The sequence below is a fragment of the Dermacentor albipictus genome, unplaced genomic scaffold (genome assembly GCF_038994185.2).
Source record: "Dermacentor albipictus isolate Rhodes 1998 colony unplaced genomic scaffold, USDA_Dalb.pri_finalv2 scaffold_14, whole genome shotgun sequence".
Lineage (NCBI taxonomy): Eukaryota > Metazoa > Arthropoda > Arachnida > Ixodida > Ixodidae > Dermacentor > Dermacentor albipictus.
This window is the reverse complement of record NW_027225568.1, coordinates 11,232,701-11,254,399: the sequence shown is the minus strand read 5'-3', so window position 1 is coordinate 11,254,399 and position 21,699 is coordinate 11,232,701. Positions and strand designations below refer to the sequence as shown.

Here is a 21,699-nt window from a genome sequence, read left to right as displayed (position 1 = left end):
GGTTCTACTTAAATCGAGGACGACGCAACGAGCTATGGAAAGAAGCACGATGGGTGTAACTTTAAGGCATAAGAAAAGAGCAGATTGGATGAGGGAGCAAACGCGAGTTAATGACATCTTAGCAGAAATCAAGAATAAATGGGCATGGACAGGAGGGAAGATAACCGATGGTCATTAAGGGTTACGGACTGGATTCCAAGGGAAGGGAATCGTAGCAGGGGGCGCCAGAAAGTTAGGTGGGCGGATGAGATTAAGAAGTTTGCAGGGACAACATGGCCACAATTAGCACATGACCGGGGTAGTTGGAGAAGTATGGGAGAAGCCTTTGCCCTGCAGTGGGCGTAACTAGGCTGATGATGATATAGGGACTGTCTATCTAATGAAAACAGTGGCAGAGGTGATCCTCTCATTTTAACATCGTTTAGGGGATGCATCATGAAAGACCATCGATTTTGTTAAGTCGATAGGTACAATGACTCATTGCCGATCTTCAGCTGTGCTTATGCATGCAATATGTGCCGTGAGGTACAACATGCAGAGAGTAGTCAGTGAATTAATGAAAGCTGGTCTCTTATTTTATGCTTGCTGTCTGTACTATAAGCCGTACTCCATAATTATAGTACAGCTAGAAAGCTCATATTACACTGTCGCAGTGCAGTGTTCTAGTTTTCACATGTCGCCAGTCACGGATCGACAAGCCTCACATAGTGATTATGGCGTTAAAGCTTCACCATACAGGATTCAAAACTGAGTAGTGTTAGCGGAATGAAGGCATTTTAAATTGCCTCTGAAACTTGGGTTGTGACAAACGCCACCGCCATTGAAGGCAGTGCAAGACAAACTTTCATAAAGCATCCTGCACAAGTGCGCCTAGCGAATTCTACAATTAATCCTCTGGCGTGCATTCTTCAGGCACCATCACCTATACATTTATCAAAAAAAAATTGCGAATTCTGTGAGGATTGCTGAATCAAAGGTGATGAGCTAAAAATAAGGAGAAATTGAAACAAATTTTAAAATTGAGTGATACATTTTATTAACAATAACTTACAAGAATGCTTCCTTATATAGAAGAACAATCCGAGAAGAAAAAAACACTTTGAAATAGGCTCCAGAAGAACTGTTGATGTCGGTTTGATGCAGCACGTGAACTTTGCTATGTACTTCACTCAAATGAAGTACAGCTTCGTGAACAAATCGCGTAGCCTTTTTAGCACCCATGGAATTTTGTCGATGCCGGCACATCTCACAACTGCTTGAATGAAACCTAGCAACTGCCCGAAAGCAGCCGGATACGTAACGTCATTTACGTAATACGCACACAAACGAAGCACCAGGGCTTTTTCCAGTGATGTGCCTGGTTGTATCTTCACGATATATCTGGGCTCTTGGCCGCAAATCAGCTGCTTCACGTCGCCCCATACAATGCACGGGCCAATAATGACCGCGCATGGAACCTGTCAAAGATAAAATGAACAAGATAAAGTGGAACCTGACGGAATGAACCGCTTACAAATTTCACTTCCTGGGTAAGTGCAAGTTCATAAAAATTATTTTATCAACAAGCCTCACATTGCGACTGCGGCGTTAAATCGTCGTTATACACGGCTGAAAACTGAGTAGTGTTAGCAGAATGAAGGCGTTTTGAATTGCCTCTGAAACATCGGTTGTGACAAAACATTTTACTCACCGCTGAAATTAGGGTGCTTTTTGAGAGCCTTGGCCGCAGATACGTGTCGACGCCTGTGTATGGTGGCTCCGCTAGGGAGGCAGTGTAGCCGCTGCTGGTAGGATTTTCCTGGGGCGTTTTACGTTATCTTCGACAGCGTTTGAAAATCTCAACTCACTTTCGAAGGTAAGCTGAAAGAGAGAACATGGAATTAAATTTCACGAACACATATTACAGCACCTAATCAGGAAAGCTTCTCGGTTCTTTTTAGGTTTAAGTTTAATTATAGTGGCATTGTGGGCCAACAAGAAAAGTACAAATGAGTTTTTTGTAACGTGTTCGTCGACTGTGCGAATAAGCGGTATACAATACTTTTCGTCATTTTCGAGGCGCTCTGCGAAGAACGGTGGGAGCAGGGAGCAGGAGGGAGCAGTTTCGCCGGTGCAACCGCATTGTTTTTCAGCATTGAATTGAATGAATACATTGGCAAGCTCCTACCGAAATTTCAGCTTTTTGTTTTGCAGTCAATGATTGTTGCCGTGGAAAATTTCGCTTTCGACAAACATTTTATGACGAGTTGCAATGGCCATACATTTGGAAAGACGTTATGAAAAAAAAGTAAAAATAAAAGGATACTGTTCTATCGCTACTTTAATGAACAACGTTTAGCTTAAGTGGATAAGGATTCGACCAAGGCGCGCCGAAATAAAAGCAGCATTGCAAGTAGGCAATGGCCTTTTGGTAATGAAGTATATTTTTAAAATTTACAATGCAGCTGTGCGTTGGTCTGTTTGCTGGCGGTGGTGATCTTGGCCGCTGCAGTGGACCTGTGGCTCCGGTATTCACCGAGAACGAATCAAGCTACTTCCAAAGGTGCTGGACGATTCATAGTTATTATCCATAACGCTTTATTAAGGATTCACTGTAACGAGCTATCATTCAGGCTGAATGTCTTCAAAACGACCGCGAGTTAAGGTAGTCCCGAACCGCTATATAGAGATATACTTTTGGGAAGGTCTCAAGTGGAACACCAATGTAAATTGTAGCACATGTAAATGACTATTACCATGGAAGTTGTGTTAACCTTAGGCTTTCTGTTAATCAGACACATGATTTAATTAATATTTACCTTGCATTCGAAATTGCAACAGGTGCCCAACATTAATAAAAAGAGTGATAATATGAAGTCTTCTTGACTAGCTATACATACACGTTGTGATTTCTAGCTATAATAACACAGGTAATTTCCGCCACTTCCTGATAACTTTAAAGTTGGAGTGCCGCGAGAATGATTTCGATCGACGCGGGGTATAGCTTCGTGATTAGTGAAACAATGGAATCGCCCTTGAAGGTTTATCGCAGTCCAGAGCCGTATCTTGTCGTCATCAGAGCAATCAATAGTTCCTAAGCCAGCTTCTTCAGAGGTCTGGGAATATGTGGTGGTGGTACGGATGCTCGAAAAATACCACCAGATCCCGCGTCTAGGCTGCAACGATATTCCCTAGCAGCTGATTGTGCCTTCTGCGATCTTGTTCGGTGTGTCTTATAGTTATCCGGTCTTTCATTACGTGAGGCTAACTCTTTGACGCTACTGCAGATGAGTGAACTGCAGGTCGTCCACATTTCTCATTTGCAAGCAGTTATACAAGACATGTCATTTAGGCAGTACCATTTTTCCCCGCTGATATCTCACTCAAGGAAAATCTATACCACTTGTTTCACTGGACAATAGTAGAACTACTTGACGCTTTACAAGTTGCAATATGTGTTGCCGAAGGTGCATCCAGTTGCAACTGAATTATTTTTCGCGACTATAGTACAGCCCTGGAAACACGCACAGAGTAATCAAAGCTGTGAAAAGTTTCAATAGATTAGTAATGTGCCACGTTATTACTTAAAGTAAACGCTTTCTTTAAAAGACGTTATTCCTTAAAACAGAAACAGCGACACTTCCCGTGAGTGATGGAAAGGCAATGACAAGGAATCACGAAAAAAGAAAGAAGTAAACAAAGATCACGCCTCAGAACGACGCAGAAAATGCGGCGATGCACTTTCCTGTCGGCCGTAACAGCACATGGGCGCTCATTAATATATCCTCCCGAGACCCGGGTATACAGATCAGGGACATAATCGCTTTGTAAATCGGGCATTGTTACCGACCGGTAAATTACAACCGTGAAAAACAATTTTTTTGGAGTATCACGGTTACACTGAAGCCCCTTCATTCAAGCGCCACTGCCCTACTCCGTTGTATGGAGTGGCTTGAGTTAGACGGTGAAGGAAGCATCTCGACGCAAAAGGACAATGTAACCATCGCCTCATGTTTGATATGGTAGAAGCTGCTTTTCTGTGCCTAAACACAGAGATGAATATGTAACATCTTGTGGCGAGTGCAACAGCGCATCCCGATAGCCGTGCTGTTGTGTGCATTTGACCGTGAATTTTGAGCAATCAATAGGCTTTGAAGGTTAGTCGCAGACAAAGTCGCTGTTGTATAATGACCAACTTGAAAAGGTGTTAGTGTCAGTGATATTTTTTTTTGTCTCTGAGAAGGATAGTGGCGCTGCTTTCAAAAGGAGCAGTTTTCTTTTGACCGATACCTAAGTTTTACTTCTTTTTTGTTTACTGTCCACATCCGGTCCCATTTTGTGCGAAGTCTACAAGACTACGAAGGCGCAGCTGCTGCTGGCTTTCTCGGCCGTCACCAACACCCAGCGACTCTTCGACTTGGACGCCGGCGCTGGAGGACGGCTGCGCTGCCTCGACGGGGTGCGCTTTCTCAGCGCCGTGTGGGTCGTGCTCATACACAACTACGTCGTAGCGGAGCCCAACAGCATGGGTACGCGCTTCTCGCACGCACTGACTCCCGTCTTTAACTTCTAAAAGAGTCAAGCGTCGAGGAAACGTCGTTCACTGCACTTTAGCAAGGTGCACGTTAATGGTGATCGAAATTGATACGGAGCCCCCCTACCAAGGCGTTTTGTCCTCGCTTTGCCCTGTAAATTATTTGTTCCGCAGCGTTGTTAGCATAGCGAACTGGGACGTCGCCGCACCCGTGCCCTAGTTCATGAGTAGGGGCCATGAGATGTGGAATGAAGAAAACCATTAATAAGGTAGCAACTGGCGTGTGCGTACTCCTACATTAAAGGCCGGTCGGACGTTTCCAGCAGGCCAGTGCCTACAACCGGTGACTGGCGTTTCTTCTTTTGTGATACAGGCTGTGCATTTTCCATTGGCGGCCTAGATGACTATATCAGACTACTAAAAGTCTAACCTTCCACACCGTGCTACGTTATTTATTCGGTGCAGTACTTCAATGCGGTGTGTCTTGCCATGTTTTACGTGAATTTGGGGCGCGATATGAATGCTTAATCCAGTCGGCAAGCGTTGTGCGGTGTAGAGTGCAATATGTCATTAGTTAAATAAGCGACAAACATTTACTTACAATTATAAATTGACGCCGTCTTCATTACATAAGTTTTCTTTCACATTCCGTGCTTAATTAACGGAATAGGAAAATGCTGTAGCAGTTTTACAATTCTGAGACTGCACGCTCTACTGCGCGAATCCTCATTATCCACATTATTTATGGTCAATCAGGCCAGTTGGTCGATTTGCATCTTGAAAAGTTGTTAAGCACTATAGTAGACAGTACATGATGGAAACAGCGACAGAAACACCAGAAATAACGCCTTGCCCTGTTTTTCTATCGTGTACTGTCTATCGTTCAGCTTAAAAAGCTTTCAAGGTGACTAACCGCACAATTGTGGGTATTGGTCCTCTTAGTGCCTTCTTTTTTTCTTCTTAAAGGGAACATTCTCGACGTACTCGCACTGAGATCCAATATTGCACTCACTACCGTGTTCTCTGGCTTCCTCAGCATCCAAACATTTTTCTTGCTCAGGTAAGGATGCACTTTTCCTAGCAGCAAGAATTTGATTTTCGCTAGCGCAAATTAAGTAAGCACCCGGTTTAATTAGATTTTGCGTTGTGTGCGCGTGCTTTTCTGTTGGCGCTGCCATAGGCTTTGCGCTGAAATTTAGATTATATCTAGGTTCTAGAGAGTGGGAAAAAAGCCCTGTTTGACGCTCATAACTAAAACAAACCGTATAAAGTATAATGCATTGCGAAGTGCATTCCGGCTTGTCGGAACGTCCTTTCCAAAGCTGAGATGCCCTACTTTTTCTCATTATATATGTAGACCATAACAAGACCGTCTTGAAAAGTGCATACCGTGACCCAGTGAGTTATTAGCTACAAGTCTGTGGGAATGCGTGCACAGTTCATTTTATGAGACTAGCCATAATGCCACAGTTCAAAACATACACATGAACTTACGGAGCTCTGTTCAAGGCTCAGGTAGAGCACACAGGGCACTGAACCAGCACTCGTCATCGTATCGGCACCCGGATTCGCCAAAGTGAATTGGTGGGATACCATGAGAAAATCAAACACAACAGTTGATTGAAAACCGTTATTTATACTAAATCATTATGGAGGAAAGGAAAATTCCTTGATAAAGACAGGAGTGGGATGTCGGCTTCTAGCCAAGCTAGCTAGTGCGTGCGCGCATATGCCCATATGCTGTGTCTACCTTCCTCAAGGAACCTAATGGCAGCTGGCTCAACGTTTGCTCGTTTTTTGTCGTTAGCCTTATTTGTTTAAAGTAAGCTTCATACTCTGACGAGAACGAGAGGCATATTTACATGTTATTGGCGAAGACGCGCATGAAGAGGCAACGCGGACGAAGAGGATGAAGAAAAATACGGTGATGACTACTTAAGACACTCGGGTGGCCCTGCCGTTGGTATCTTTTTGGTGTCGGGGTTGATGAGCTCTGTGACAATGCCACTTCTGTGCGAGCAACTGCCGATGATACTGGTGGGCGAACGGGCGTTGCGTCTTGCTAGTGTCGAATATAGTAACGGATCCGGGATTGGGAGGGGGGGGGGGGGGGGGCTTCCCTTTTTAAGCGGAAGATGACGGCGGTGTTGCTGCATGGCTGGAGAGCCGGCTTGCAAAAGCTCCCTAAGCACGGCCTTCTTGCTTTCTCTATGGACGAATAAGTATAGGCAAGCCGCGATGATGCGATATCCCCGGTTTTTTACGACCGCGACTGGCTTTTTCACTTGCACTTGGCCCGTTCAAGAGATGACAGTGGCCGGTGGTTCCAGATGATCTGACTACTCGTTCACTCGAGACACTGGATCACGCGTGAAGTAGGGAAGAAGGGTAAGCGGACATCGTCCTTGGAACAGTTCTCCAGAAAACCGGCTGTCTTCCATTGGGCATGCTTAATGATTTAACCAGCATAGCGAAATCTTTCAGTGGCTATGCTTAAATGATTTAGCCAGCATAGCCAAAAATTATCTTTTGCTTTCGCAATCGCAATCTTTTAAATTATTTTGTTTTCAAAATTTGCAGGCCCTTCCCGGCTAGTCGGTTTGAGCACAGATATTGTCAGCTTTACGTCACATACTCGAAGTGGCACCTTATGGCAAACTGGGCAAACATTTGACTGCTAAACTGCGTGCTCTTGTCAGAAAAAATATTTAAACTCTAGTGTTTTACGTGCTAAAGCCACGATTTTAGTGTAAGGCATGCCGTAGTGGGGGACTCCGGAACAATTTGTACCGCCACCAGGGGATTTTTAAAACAGACCTAGATCTAAGTACACAGGTGTTTTCGCATTTCGCCTCATCGAAATGCGGCCACCGTGGACGAGATTCGATCCCGCGACTTGGTCCAACACCTAGCCACTACGCAACCATGGTGGTGCTCTTGTCCGAGCATACCTGAGATGGGATGCTCTATATAGAAAAGAAAGCACCAACTTCATCAATCACGGTGGTTCTTGCCATCACACGCAGCTCGTCTGCATCTCAAAAAGTGAGAAAGTAAATAAAGCCTAAATGTGGAATAAAAGCACATAAGTAGTACTTGCCGCCATACCAAAAAATATCAACCCCCCCGCGATACTCCGCCTGTGACGGCGTTGAACGGAGCATGTGTGATTCAGCTGGTTGACTTTTGGTATGCTTTTCTTCTTTTTCTTTTTCATCTTCAGCAGTGCATTAGGAGGTCTGAAAGTAGGACTGTCCTGGGGACCCCCTGTTTGACAATGCATACATGATAATGGCATAAACAGCAGTAGGATGCATTCAACAAACGATTATGCACAGCAGATTGTTATATAAATGCAAAATAACAAGATAATACATTGATATAAAGAACTGTGCTAAAATTATGCAGATCCCACGCACTGTGGAAATTGATGTAAGCAAAGCTCTCCGTGCTGGATGCTTTGATTGACCGCAATTAGGGGCGATGTTGACGGCTAAGGCTTAACTTCGACGTTTAGGCTAAGACGAGAGTGGTTAGTTGATCTTAAACGTTACCTTGCGTGCACCACTGCTGTTTGTCTGCGTAGTACACATGACACACAGGGAGAGGTGTTTCCTTGAGATGTTGTTGTGCGCCATATTTTTTAACCTCTGAGAGGGTTGAGTGTTGTCATTGCCTCGTATGGCCTATCGCATTGTGGCAGAATTATTACACTTCAATTGGATTGTGGGGCTGTACGTGTCAAAACCACACTCGTATTATGAGGGCCGCCGTAGTGGCAGACTTCGGTATAATTTTGACACCGTGATGTTCTTTAACGTGACCCAAATCTAAGTGCACGTGCGTTTTCTATTTTGGCTCCGTCGAAATGTGGCTTCCGAGTTTGGGATCAAATCCACGACCTCGAGCAATGCCATAGCCGCAAAGCTAACGCGGCAGGCACAGACGTGTTGATTTGGTGGTCGACCGCTTCCGTAGTTAAAACGTGCGACTGGGCGAGTTGGTAAGCCATATTTGAAACAGAACAGCGCGGTTTTGACGGGGACGATCAGGGAGAAACGACACGGTTGAGCGCTTCCGTAGTGTCTCCTGAAACCTTAGTTGCGTTTTAATTAATACAGCTTTACATATTTGCATGGTGTTTATTTTCCACAATAGCAGCAACGTTCTATATGGTAGCTTGAACTTAAGCCTATCCTGTTTCCCCGCAACCGCTATCATATAGTTGTGGGGTTTCCTTGCCTTCTCACGTCACCTCCCCTCCCCGCTATCTTGTATGGGAACTGCCTCTTCTCTTTACAGTTCTATCTGCGTCCCCTATGGCCTCGCACGTTAGTAGAAAGGGAAGCATTGTAATTTCTGCAATGCTTCTGAGGGGAGTCACAGATAATTACAGCTGTCAAGCGGCTAATGTGGCGACGGCCAGGGAGCTCCAGAGGGCATTGTGCACATTCGGCGCGGTGGGGTGAAAACGAGTTTCTCCTGTCGCCTTTTCTCTCTGACTCGCGAACCACCCCCTGACGCGGTGTGCGCGACAGCAGCAGCCATAGCAGCCCACAGCAGCAGCAGCAGTGGGAAAGTCGAAAGAAGGGGCAAAGAAAGCTTCACTTAAAAAAAGTTTTTTGATTAGGATAAGCTAACAGAGGAATAAATACAGATTACCAAGATCGTTTATCAAGAATTTATAACTATACAGCAAGAAAGTGTTTGCTTAAAATAAATATAAACCATAAGAGTGAGGAAAATTACACATTGTAGAAATTGCTACAAAGATACTACAAAACACGCGTCCGCAGAAAAAAAGAAGGAAAATCATCAACAACAACAAAAACAACAAAAAACACCCCCCCCCCACACACACACACACTGAAAAAAAAAAAGAGATGGGTGACAGTACAAGCCGCTCTTCTAACAATTGTACTTTTAATTTTTGTTTAAAGGAGTACCAAGAAGAGGTAAAGTTAATGTCTGCAGGAATTCGATTTCAGACAGTTATACCACCGAATCTGAGGGTAAACTTTCCATAATTCGATGCGATTTTGGTAAAAGAACGTTACTGTTGTTCAGTAAAGCTAGTGTTGTATGAATTAACGATGTGGCACAAAGAAATGACATTGGTATGTATGTCGAGATCAATGAAGCGAAACATGAGACGTGATAACCTATGTTGAGGTGAGTACCGAAGGGGTGCAATACGAAGATGTTGGTTAATAGGCAGGGAACGACAGCACAGTGGTCTGAACGTCATGAGTTTCATTGCTTGGTTTTGAAGGTGTTCCAAAGTCTTGAGGTGAGTAGGGTATGTGTGTCCCCATGTAGAGAAACAATATGGTAAATGGCTACCTACATATGCATGGCATAACAAAGTAAAATTATGTGGCGCAAAGTACGCGCGTGTTTTTATGAGAACATGGATGCCAAATGACACTTTGTGCAGTAATTAACGGACATAATAGTGCTAGTTTAGGTGTTTGTCAAGGATTACACCAAGAAATTTCACCGCTACAGATATTGGTAGTTCATATTTATTCAAAGAAATTGTCATGAGGTTTACTATGACTTTTGGTGGTCTATAGAGCAGGACAAACGTTGTTTTAACTAGGTTTATAGGCAGCTACTTTAAAGTGCTACACGTGTGGACGTTGGAGAGCTCAGTATTGAGTGCAGCTTGCAGGGCGGTTAGCGTGTGGGGAGAGGGGTATAATGTTGTATCGTCGGCATATAACAGGCGGCGTGAATCGGTCAATACATCAGGTAAGTAATTTATGAATAATAAGAAAAGCAACAGACCTCAGATGAAACCCTGAGGAACACCACTGGTAAATAATTTATTAGTACAGTAGTGATCATTTACACATGCAACTATGGAACGATTAGACAAGTAGCGGCGGAAAAGTTCGAGAGGTGGACCAGTAATGGCGAAGTGCTCTACCTCTTTTAATAGAACGCAATGATTTATTGTATCAAATGCCTTTCTTCGTAACAATATCAATAAATATAGCTCCTACAATTAGTCCCCGATCAATGACTTGCTTAATTTTGTCAGTTAAGCGAACGAGAGCTAACTCAGTTCAATAACCATGTCTGAACGTAAGCTGGAAGCGACTGATAAGCCTAAACTTCTTTAAGTAGTTCATGGGGCGAGTATAGATAAGTTTTTCGAAAACCTTGCTAAAAATGGCGATACAAGTGGGACCGGTAATTATTATTTTCACCATTGCCTTTTTAGAGACAGGAATTATTTTACCAACTTTAAGTGAGTTAGGAAATACACCAGCATGGAGCATTTTGTTAATAATATTAGCAAGGGCAGATGAGATGTCAGCAGAAACAAGCTTCACATGAGCTGGTTTGATAGAATCGAAGCCATGTCCAGTTGATTTCAAAGAAGAAATAACATTGTAGACTTCAAGCCGGGAAATAGGACCAAGATAAAATGAGCATGAGGCTACGCGAAATACTCTGCACTGCACTAGCTGGAGGATTGTTATTAGAAGCAACAAAATATTCACTAAATGCGCTAGCAACATCCGTTTCTCTGGTGTATTCATGATCATTGACGACAATTTTTTTGATGGCCAGATCACACCCTTACATATTAAGACAATGTCGAATTAGTTTCCAGTTACGCCTGGTCTCGTTTCCGTTTTCAACTGTTTTTTTTCGTAGTAGTCTCGTTTTGCGCACTTGAGAACTGCAACAAGAATGTTTGAATATGTACGGAAGCGATTTTTCAAATTTGTGTTAAAGGGCTGTGATTTTACTTTTTTGTGAAGATTATTTTTTTGTTATAGAACGCAACATGGCATTTGTGATCCAAGGATTTCTTGGAACATAATACAAATGTGTTACTTGTGAATAAGTAGTACGCTGATCAATGAATTTAGTAATTCTGGAATGGAACATAGAAAGTGCCTTCTCAGTACAATCTTCCACATATACGCCATCCCAGTTTGCGGTATGACCCTAATGAATACACGGTGTTTTATTGAATGAAGACTTGACATACTTTTGATAATTGCTAACTACTTCTTAACTTACACAACAAAACAAGGGGTAATGATCAGCGATTGAAGAATTGATTACTCCAGCAGAGCAATCAGAATCAGAATCCAATAAAGAAAACTTGTGATCAATCAGCGTTGATGAGCCTGGAAGATCACGCCTAGTTGGAGTCTGAATTAGGGAAGAAAAGCCATAGCTGATAGACAAGTTACATAGTCAGAGCAGGTCTGACAGTTAAATTGAGAAAATTAATGTTTATGTCTCCATAAACTATTATATTCTTATTTTCATTCGTTAACGAATGTAATATATCTTCCAGCTCAGAACACATTTCCGCACAAGAGACGGTGAGCAATATAAAGCACCTACTATTGTTCTATTATTATTGACTGGCAGGTAATGGCGCTCAAACTCTAGCCAGATGGATTCGCACAACAAGCCGTGAAAAGAAAGATCGTAACGTCGAACGTTGGGCAACGATGATGTGATGAAAACAGCCGACCCGCCGCTGCGGTGAGAAGCACCATTACTTATTTCCTACTTGTAGCCGAACAGACCCTACAAATTGCTATCAGCTGATGTTAGCCAGGTCTCCGATAAGCGTATCAAGGAAAAAGTGCCGTCAAGCATGGAAAGAATGTTCAAAGATCGTCATGATGCTTGCGTAAACAACGAATGTTGCAGTGGAAGAAAGAGAACGAAGGTGATTTATCGTGCAACAAAAGTTTCGCGTGGTCACAAGAAAGCCTAACGAAACAAAGACAATACAGCAACTGTAATAATAATAATATATGGGGTTTTACGTGCCAAAACCACTTTCTGATTATGAGGCACGCCGTAGTGGGGGACTCCGGAAATTTTGACCACCTGGGGTTCTTTAACGTGCACCTAAATCTAAGTACACGGGTGTTTTAGCATTTCGCCCCCATCGAAATGCGGCCGCCGTGGCCGGGATTCGATCCCGCGACCTCGTGTTCAGCAGCCTAACACCAAATACAGCAACTGTGGTTAATGTAAAGATTGCTTGAACGATCACTTAATGATTGCCAGATCCATCACACCACTGATGCGATAGACATGGCTGCTCTCTGATTTTCTAGCTTTAATCACACAGTTCTCAGTCCAGAGGTACTTCCAACCTTCGCCTTTTTCAAGCTCAGGAGCTTGCACAAAGAGTCGCTTCTTATCAGGCGCGAGGTGATGAATGATTAAAAGTGGCTTGTGGAAGACTTGTTGACTCGAAGAAAGACCGATGGCTGATGTAGTCAGCCAGGCGTTTCTTGCATTTGCTGCAAATTCGGCGCGCATAGCTCTTGAACAAAAACGTGCAATAATGTTGGTGTTCTTTTTTAGCAGGAACACCATGCATGGCTTCAATATCGCATTAAGTGATAGCACAGCTAATCCCGTCATCAGTGACCTGCACCACTACCAGGCAGATTTCGCCCTGCGTAGGGGGAACGCCGTTTATCTCGACATTATTTAGACGAGAGCACTGCTACAGAGCTGAGAGACGCTTCGACAGCATTTTATTTTCATCCTTCAGTGATTTGTTCTCATTAGTGAGTTTTATTTCGAGTTTCCATGGTCTCGTATAGCGCATTAATCATGCTCATACTTTCTTTCATAGAAGAAATTTCTGTACGGAGGGCGGAAATATCTTTAGCTAGATCAGCACACCATGGCATTGTGAAAAAGAATACAATAGTTGACGAATGGCAGCAGTGGTAGCGGTAACAGGCTCATACATAATTGCAGAAGTGTCAAACGACCAACCTGTACAGAGCACGGTGAAGACGTTAGGCACGTTGTCGTAGCCTCACCCTTTGCTGCGAAATGGGAGGCACAAAGTCCAGCTGCTCCTTAAGTAGAACTGTCGCTCAGGCAGGTGTCGCTTTAGTTGTTGCTAGTCGATGACGTCAGACACAACAATCAGCGTTCTATCTGCCACGTGAGCCAGTCAACAAACTGTAGAACTTGCGTAGACCAGCTGCAACTTGTACAGAGCATGGTGAAGACGTTAGGCACGTTGTCGTAGCCACACCATCTGCTGCCAAACAGGCTCGTAATGTACTTTTGCACAAGTGACTATGTCAGAGTTGATGCCAGGCCAGTAAAGTCTCGCCTTTGCCACGTATTTTTCAATTCCGAGATGCCCTTGATGAGCTTCATCCAGTGTTTCTGCTAGCATTCTTGTTCAAATTACAATATTCATTGCCTTGGGAAGTACATCGTCGACTTCTGTCAATTCAGCGGCCGTTAAAGCCGTGTACCTTTCTCGGCGTTCCTGCCTTGCGCACGCGAGATTGAACCGCGACCGTCGGCTCACCCTCACACGCTTTCACTCGCACGTACAGCATACGGTGCACGCCAATAGCGTTATCGCCCATGGAAGTTATACGGAACGTCACGGCGACGCCGACGGCAACGAAAAAAATTCGTCTGGAGTGTCCATATGATTGCCACCACACTGAAAAAGAAAAGAAAGGAAGAAACGTAAATATAGGCCTTAAAGTGGTGCATTGCTTTGCTGCTTTAACTTCGTTGTACACGGATGCTGATCTCTTATAACCAGTGAAAGATTTGTAGGGTATGCTGCAATCATTAAGTTTTTCAACAATTTTTCAACAAAACGCACACATAAAGTTCCAAGGAAGTGCCAAAACACATTGTTTGGCTGTGTGCGAGTCTCCCATTGAGTGGTGGGTCGCTATTCTTTCAATTAAAAAGGAACTTTCGGCCCATTTACTGCGAAAACTCGGCATTGGAGGGCATTATATGATGAGTTCAGTGCAGACAGTGCGTTTCATTACAATCAAATCACGTCCAATCGTTCACAGCGAAGTGCTGCCGTGCACGTTTCAATGCGTACCGCGACCACCTATCCCCACTAAAGCGGCGACGGTGTCGCCACCTGTAGATGGATATCGCGGCGAATACTTTGCGATCAGCTCTCGAAAATTTAACTGGGTAAACTAAATATCTAACCGGGTAACTATTTATTTATTTATCACAGTACCCACAGCGCCAGTTTGACATTACAGTGGGGGGAAGTATATATATCATTGATAAATAAAAGCAGTTAATATAGAACATACGAAAAGAAAAAATACAGTTCAGGGCAAATCACACGGCTGAAGCAAAGGCATCACTTGAAGATAGCGGTACAACGTTGCGAAGTAACCTGTTCAATTCACTGACCGCCTTAGGAAAAGAAAGAGATCTTGAAAAGCTCTATTCTACATCTCTACACTTTAATCTTAAGTGGGTGATCGCGCCTTGCAGAAGTGTACTCTGGTGCCTTTATGTAGCTGTCACCAAATGCATGCTACAAACTGTGGAGCGGTAGAAGGAAGACGTCTACAGTAACTAGCTGCAACAATGGTAACTGACATTTTAATTATTGGAATGAATCAGCGTGACCAAGTTCATCAACCACTGAAACGTATTTCGTTACAGCGGATTTTTGGTTGCTTACGCCATATTCAATGAGGTGCATCAGAAAAAGCCATCAACTCCGTGGCCGATAAAATTGTGGAAGAGGTATGTGCGGTGAGTATATTACATGTGCCTCATTGTTTCATTTTTCTTCCGGGTGAAGTAGTTGATGCGAGTTGTTTCCGAAGGAACCAGTGCTTGCCTACCGAGAACTCCACAACTAATTAAACAAATTAGTTGTGAAAAGAGGCTTGGAACGGGTGTTGCAGGTTGAAGCGCATCGCTTGTATTTGTTCACCATTGCTATGAAAGCTCCATACAACAAGAGAGCGAGGCGCTAATGCTTCGCCACCGGCTCCTTCTAAGATCATACTTCTTTTTGAATACCAAACGCAGTAAGTCTGCCGTAAAGTTGCTTGTTGTATCAGAGCCACCGATTACAGCGCACGAAGCTCTGAATTTATGCGCCTCTCGTACGCCCGTGAACGAGTGTCAGTCGCCAGTCTATCCTTTTGCTACTGATTGATATCCGTCAGGTATGCAATAGTTTTTCCTTGCGTCATTGGTGTCTTGCGCAAAGATGTGTAACAATTTGCACTGAGTGTAAATCTGGAATATTTCCGCAGCATGAGAGCAGGCTCGTGCCATTAGCCGAGCTGGAGCTTAGAAAAGCCACATAGTCACATTCAGAGGCAGTTGCAGTTAACCTGCAACTGCCTCAAAGTAAGCCTCAAGTGTGACAAAGGAAGACTTGAAACTGCTCCTCACCAGGCCACATTTTTGGTTATACGCTGGAAGTTGTTACGAGTCCTCTCTTGAGCGTTCTACCGTAAGAATTTTTCAAATAAGTTCCTTACTAGCCGAGATAGAAATATATCAGTGCCGCGAATCGATGGTTGAAGAGGCGAGCGTCCCCGTCAACACAGACAACCTCTCCACTTGCTCCTATCTGGCCTCCACAAGCGAAATTCCTTCCCTGCATTCTACCATACCGGAGCTTAGTACTCGCAGCCGTCGTCAGACGGCGCCCTCAAATTAAAACAAAACTTCAAAACAATAAAAACATTTGTCCCGCGAAAAAAAAAGGAAATTTCGCAGTTTCGCCAGATAGGCGGAGCACTGATGGCTATTGGAAGGAGACAGTTACACGAAACATAGTTCGTAGTTTCATCGCTGTCACGCACGCTCAGGCAATCACTCGATGACCAATAACACTCGCTCTCGCAACGCGAGCGAACGCTTTCGTCCCGTGCCTCTGAAACTTGATATTACGCGACCACCAACACTAGACACGCGGGAATAGAATGCGCATGAAGGAGCCAACCACCTGGGTTTGGCCTTAGCACTTGCCGAAGATTACCTCCAGGGTGCGACGCGCAGCCCTCATATGGACAGCCAGGCGCAGAGACAGTAAGGGTAGAGGAGAGGAGGCGCGCGGCGCTACGGGAAGAGGGCCAATAGGCGCGTGTTATACCCGTGTCACACGGGCGTTTGGAAGGCCTTCCAACCGATAGTCAGTTGGCTGAAAGGTCAAGTTTGAGCTGCTACACGGGCGGTTTCGAAGGCCGCCGAGTCAATAGACTATCGAGTCAACGGAGCACCTTACAACTCTATCGAAATCTCGATGGCCTTTGAGCAACGGAAACGGAAATAGCGCGAACATGCCCTATCGTTCATAGAGTGCTCGTACTCACGGTTAGAAAGAACAAATCAAACCAAAATGCTCTAAAGTACTATATATGAGTGTTAATAATTATTCAATAAAGTATCTTTGCCACTTGATATGTGCGAACCGCACGTACTCTCCACAACAGCGACGTGCAGCGACGCAAACGTTGCCGTAGTTTCGCTGCTCTAATACTTAAAAACTAAACATATATGTGTGGCAATGCATAAACAATTTTTAAGTGTATAAATAAACATGAAATAAATTATAGTGCGTTTAGGTGGTCTTAATGTTGTTTAACTTATCGTGACATGAAAACGAAAATAAATATCCACAGCGCCACACAATTTTGCGAGAAACACCTGAGCCACTCAGCGGCCTTTCAAAAGTGCCGTGTAGCAGCGTGACAACTCCTTTCAGTCGATAGAGTCGTGGCGTTTCGAAGGCCGTCGACTGGAAGTCCTTCCAAATGTGCCCGTGTGACACAGGTATTACTTGCCCCCCACCCCCACCTAGCGCGTGCTTGATCGTGTTACCTCGCACTCGCCCCTTCTCCACCCTTCCTTGCGCTGAAGGAATCGTCAGCTCTCGTGTTTGTCTGAGCGGCCTCCGCAAGCAGCTACGCGACAAATGGCGCAGCACTTTTTCCTGTATAGTGCGCCGCGGCGCCAGCACTGCTACGGCGTTTTTGGCGGTCGAACTCTTTGCGTGGAAGGACGCTTGAAAATAACTTTGTCGTGGGCAGACATCTGATAGATCTTGCGAGATTTACCAGCCATACAGTTTCCGAGTACCTGCTTGAAATGGCCGAAAACTTCGTTAAATCGAAACCATGCCACAAACTTCGTTGAATCGCGAAAAAAAAATACACGCTTTCAAATCGAACTGAGTTCGGAAATTAAAAATAGTGCGTTACATTTGCCAAACTCGTTAAATCGAGGTTCGTTATAGCGAGCATTACATGAATTTCTCCTTTAGGCAGCAGAAACGCGCTTTATCCAGGCCCGGTGAAAAACATGAGTAAAACGTTATCATAGACCTCTCTTTGGATGCAGCAGATAGACCCAACATATTGTGTTTAAGTGTTTTACCCCAAACGTCCCCAAAGGCGTCGCACCTGTTTTTGAAGCTTGCCGTGAGCAGGATCGTTGAAATGAGGAAGCGACAACAACGCTTTGCAAAGAGCTACGCCTATTACGTCGAGCTGACATACTGTAATGCCTAGCATGCCACAGTGGCAGAACGTGAATAGACTGTTTTGTTTTTATCCACAATGACGACGCATGCCCCTTCCCCTCTATACATGTAAAAAAAAAGAGAGACAAGATTTTACCCTGTGACGGTTTTCGGAGACTGAAAACGATTGTAAATTTTTCCTTTCTCCTCCCTATTTTTCGTGCCAGATTGACCGGACCGCCAGTTTTGCTCGTACTGGTGTTGTTCGTGTACCCGGCCTTAATGAACGGGCCAGTAGCGGACCACATCAAAGAAGACATGTTGCTCAAGCCGTGCCAGAGCTCCTGGTGGACACCCCTGGTGCACGTCATAAATGTTCAGCGCATACGAAAAATGGTAGTTTTCTACACCAATAAATATCCACGAAAACGTTGCAACCCGGTCACGTGGGCTGCTTCCGTGCTCAACGAAGCCCGATGTTCTAGAACTTTCGAGCGCAATTGACGCTCAGAACGCTACGACTGAATAGAGCATGTTCACATAACGGCAGTCACATCGCACTCCTGTAACATTGACAGCCTGTCAATGACGCAACCCGCTCCAAAGCTGCCCGGCAGTGTGCCGTCCGTAGAACGAGATGTGCGCAAAAAGACGCGAAGATCATCACCATCTTGTGATGAGGATAAAATGAAATGATAGCTGAGTGGCTTTATACCCGCATATGGAGTTCTGCTGCCGACGACCAGGTCGCGCGTCAGATTGCCGGCCACGGCGGCCGCATCTCGTTGAGGGCCGAGCGCAAAAACCCTCGTAAGCCCATGAATTTGGTTACGTCGCATTTCGTTTTACATTCTTCTTTTCCTACCAGGAATCACTCCGAGTGGCCGATTTCAGCGATAGTGGGAGGACGGCAACCTCCGAACCACACTCGAGCCAGAGGCGAAAAGAATCGATCATCAGAAACTAAGGACCGCGTTCTCAGATTTAGGCATGCATCGAAAAACGGGAGTTGACAAAATTATGCCAGCATTGTGAGACGCCTGGCTGCTGCGAGAGGGATGCTATTGCTGCGCAGCTGGAGTTTCCTCGCGTGCTGCCTCGTTCGAACATGTCATCCCCGCGTATTGCTGAACAGTGTCCGAGGAACTTCAGCGCAACGCTGAGCCTTTGCTATCGCTTTCAATGCTGCCCACTTCGGCCGAAACTGGCATTTTCTTTTATGCGCGCATTATTTCTGCATTCTTCGGTTGCGGCCAATAATAAACGCGAACACAAGCACACAATTCTTGTGCAAATATTTAGCAATTATATTAAATTACATTTTGCATTTATTACATCTGGAGTGGCAATAAAACTCGGGTCTACATCCAAAAGGTATCTCACACGTGCGCTTTGGTTCCATCTAGGTTTGCCCGCGTAAACCTCGAAAAGTTGCCCGCGAATGTAGCGGTTGAATTCGCCACTAAGGCAATCTGTGTGAAATCTACTACATGCTCTGTGGTAAACTAACTGGCTCATAAACTCACTGGCTGTGCATAGAAAATGTCAATTGGGCTGTCGGAGGACGTATCGGGTGCCTAGAAGCAGGCGTGCGAGAGTGCATAGATTATGAGCATCGGGGCCTCCAAGATCATGAATGCATGTGCGATGTCTGAGGACATGGGTGAATCTACTTGCTTTGCAATTACATAGCCGAAGAGGTAAAGGGAAGGGGCCACTGCTATAGTGCTCAAGTACGACGACTAAATGTTATATCGGGTCGGTGTCGCTTGAACAAATAAAGCCAAAAAATAAGTCAAGTGATGCGAAAAACTGGTCCTTTATTAAATGTAACAATTATTTTCATTAAATGCAGGTGTGTTAGGCACCAAACCACGGTCTGATTGTGAGGCATGTCCGTATTAGGCGATTCCGGATTAATTTTACTCACCTGGTATTCGTTTGCGTGCACCTAATGCACTGTACATGAGGGTTTTATTCGCCTACATCATTTTCTTTTTATTTTTTATTCTTAATTTGTCTTCGTATTTTTTCTACCCTTGCCGCATCCCCCTGTGCAGAGTAGCCAACCGGAAGCATAATCTGGTTAACCTCTCTGCCTTTCACCTCTTGTTTTCCTTCTTCTTCTTCATCATCATCATCATCATCATCATGTTTATTTGCAAGAAGAACAATGCAAAATTTTCTAGCGAGAGGCAAAGACTAAATGCGAAAAAACCTGACGAGGTCTTGGCCGCCTTCCTTCCTTCCTTCCTTCCTTTTTTCCTTGCTTCCCACCTCAGCAGTTGTAATGCCGTCGTAGTAGTTCCATCGTCGTCATTTGAGCTTCATGACCTGACCCTCACCATGCCGTAAAAGATTAATTAAATTGTGGGGTTTTACGTACCACAACAACGATCGGATTATGAGGCACGGCGTAGTGGGGGACTCCGGAAATTCGTGCCACCTGGAGTTCTTTAACGTGCACCTAAATCTGAGTACACGGGTGTTTTCGCATTTCGCTTCGTCATGCCATCGTCGTCATGTCCTCGTCGTCACGCAATCGTTTTTATATTGTCTTCATTTATTCATCGTCATACCGTCGTCGTGAGGTTGTCGTGGCCATTTCATTGCCGTCATTCAAGCTAGGTATGTATTTGTCGTCCCGACGCCTTCGAGGTCATCGTATCGTCATTATTCCACATTTGTCAGCCGACTATTATCATACCATCATCATCACGCCATCGTCGTTACGTACGCGTCGTCAGCTCAGTGCGCTCATGTAGTCGTCTTCGTCACGCTGTTATCGTTATACCATCCTCATTATCTAAGAAACGCCATCTCATTGTCGTGATGTTGCAGTTTTACACTTTTATCATTCCATCGACGCCATTCCTTCGTAATTCCATCGTCGTTACTGCGTCGGCGTTCTGCGGTCATCGTCATGGCGCCATGCTCACGGGCGACCTTGGCAAGCGAGTGCCATAGCAAAGTGGGACGATGTAGGAATAAGCGGCATATAGCCGAAGCGACGAGAGTCTCAGAATGACCACAGAGCATGGCGAATAAAATTGACTTCAGGAGCACATTGCTCGAATGATAATCGCACTACCGTCGACAGTATAACCTTGAGATGAGTTGCGCGTTATTTTTTTTTTTGTTGGCATTTCGTGCCGATCATCAGAATGCCGCCGCCGCGTCTGGTATTCAACCCGTGACCTCGAGCTCAGCAGCGCGACGCCATAGCCACTTTGCAAACGCAGTGGGTAGATGTAGAACATGTAGTTATCGCAAATCTCGCTAAGCGCGCTACAGTCAATAGAGAGATGCTGTAAATTTTGTGTCGGCTATTTCTAAGCATTGTATTGAGATGAAAATATGTTGCATTACACAAAAATCTTGAGCATTCCTCAGTTCCTTGTCATTCTGCTCGGCATACTATGATGCACCGCGCGAGAAAAAAGGAAAAAAGAAAACTTTTTCAATTTTCTTTTTGTCGAAAGGGGTTGGGGAGACGGGAGAAGGAGGGAGAGTTTCATTTTTGGCATACTCACAGCACATATAAAATAAATATATTTTTAGCTTTTCATGAAATGTATACAGCCGATTTAAAGTATGCCGGCCTTTATTGTTATTGCCAGCAGCGATTTGAACAATGCGTAGATGATAGAGCACTGATAGGACAAGTAGACGTACCAGGTGCGTCCGACATTGCACCAGACAGTTTTCTCGGAAACAATCGCGGCAGCAGACGCCAGGATAGATATGATGATCACTCATAGGCGTGTTGTCTAGTAGTGCATTATAGTTAAATGTATAAGCTTGAACGATCAAGAAAAGTGAATAACCATATAGCCGCTTTTATTTCTGTGTTTTTCAGTGTGCAGGCCACCTGTGGTTTCTTTCGTGTGATTTCCAGATA

At 44.6% G+C, this 21,699-nt stretch overlaps 2 long non-coding RNA genes across 2 annotated transcripts; one reads left to right on the top strand and one right to left on the bottom strand.

Moving 5' to 3' along the window:
- Positions 1 to 1,192: 1,192 nt before the first annotated feature.
- LOC139051762 (uncharacterized) lies at positions 1,193 to 13,335 on the bottom strand. Its single transcript, XR_011509534.1, has 3 exons — positions 13,295 to 13,335; positions 1,691 to 1,860; positions 1,193 to 1,457 (listed from the first exon to the last, which is right to left on the bottom strand). It is a non-coding gene; the product is annotated as an uncharacterized lncRNA (long non-coding RNA).
- Positions 13,336 to 14,978: 1,643 nt separating this feature from the next.
- Positions 14,979 to 21,696, top strand: LOC135905883 (uncharacterized). The gene is made up of 3 exons (XR_010565549.1): positions 14,979 to 15,070; positions 18,026 to 18,194; positions 21,658 to 21,696. It is a non-coding gene; the product is annotated as an uncharacterized lncRNA (long non-coding RNA).
- The last annotated feature ends 3 nt before the right edge of the window (positions 21,697 to 21,699 follow it).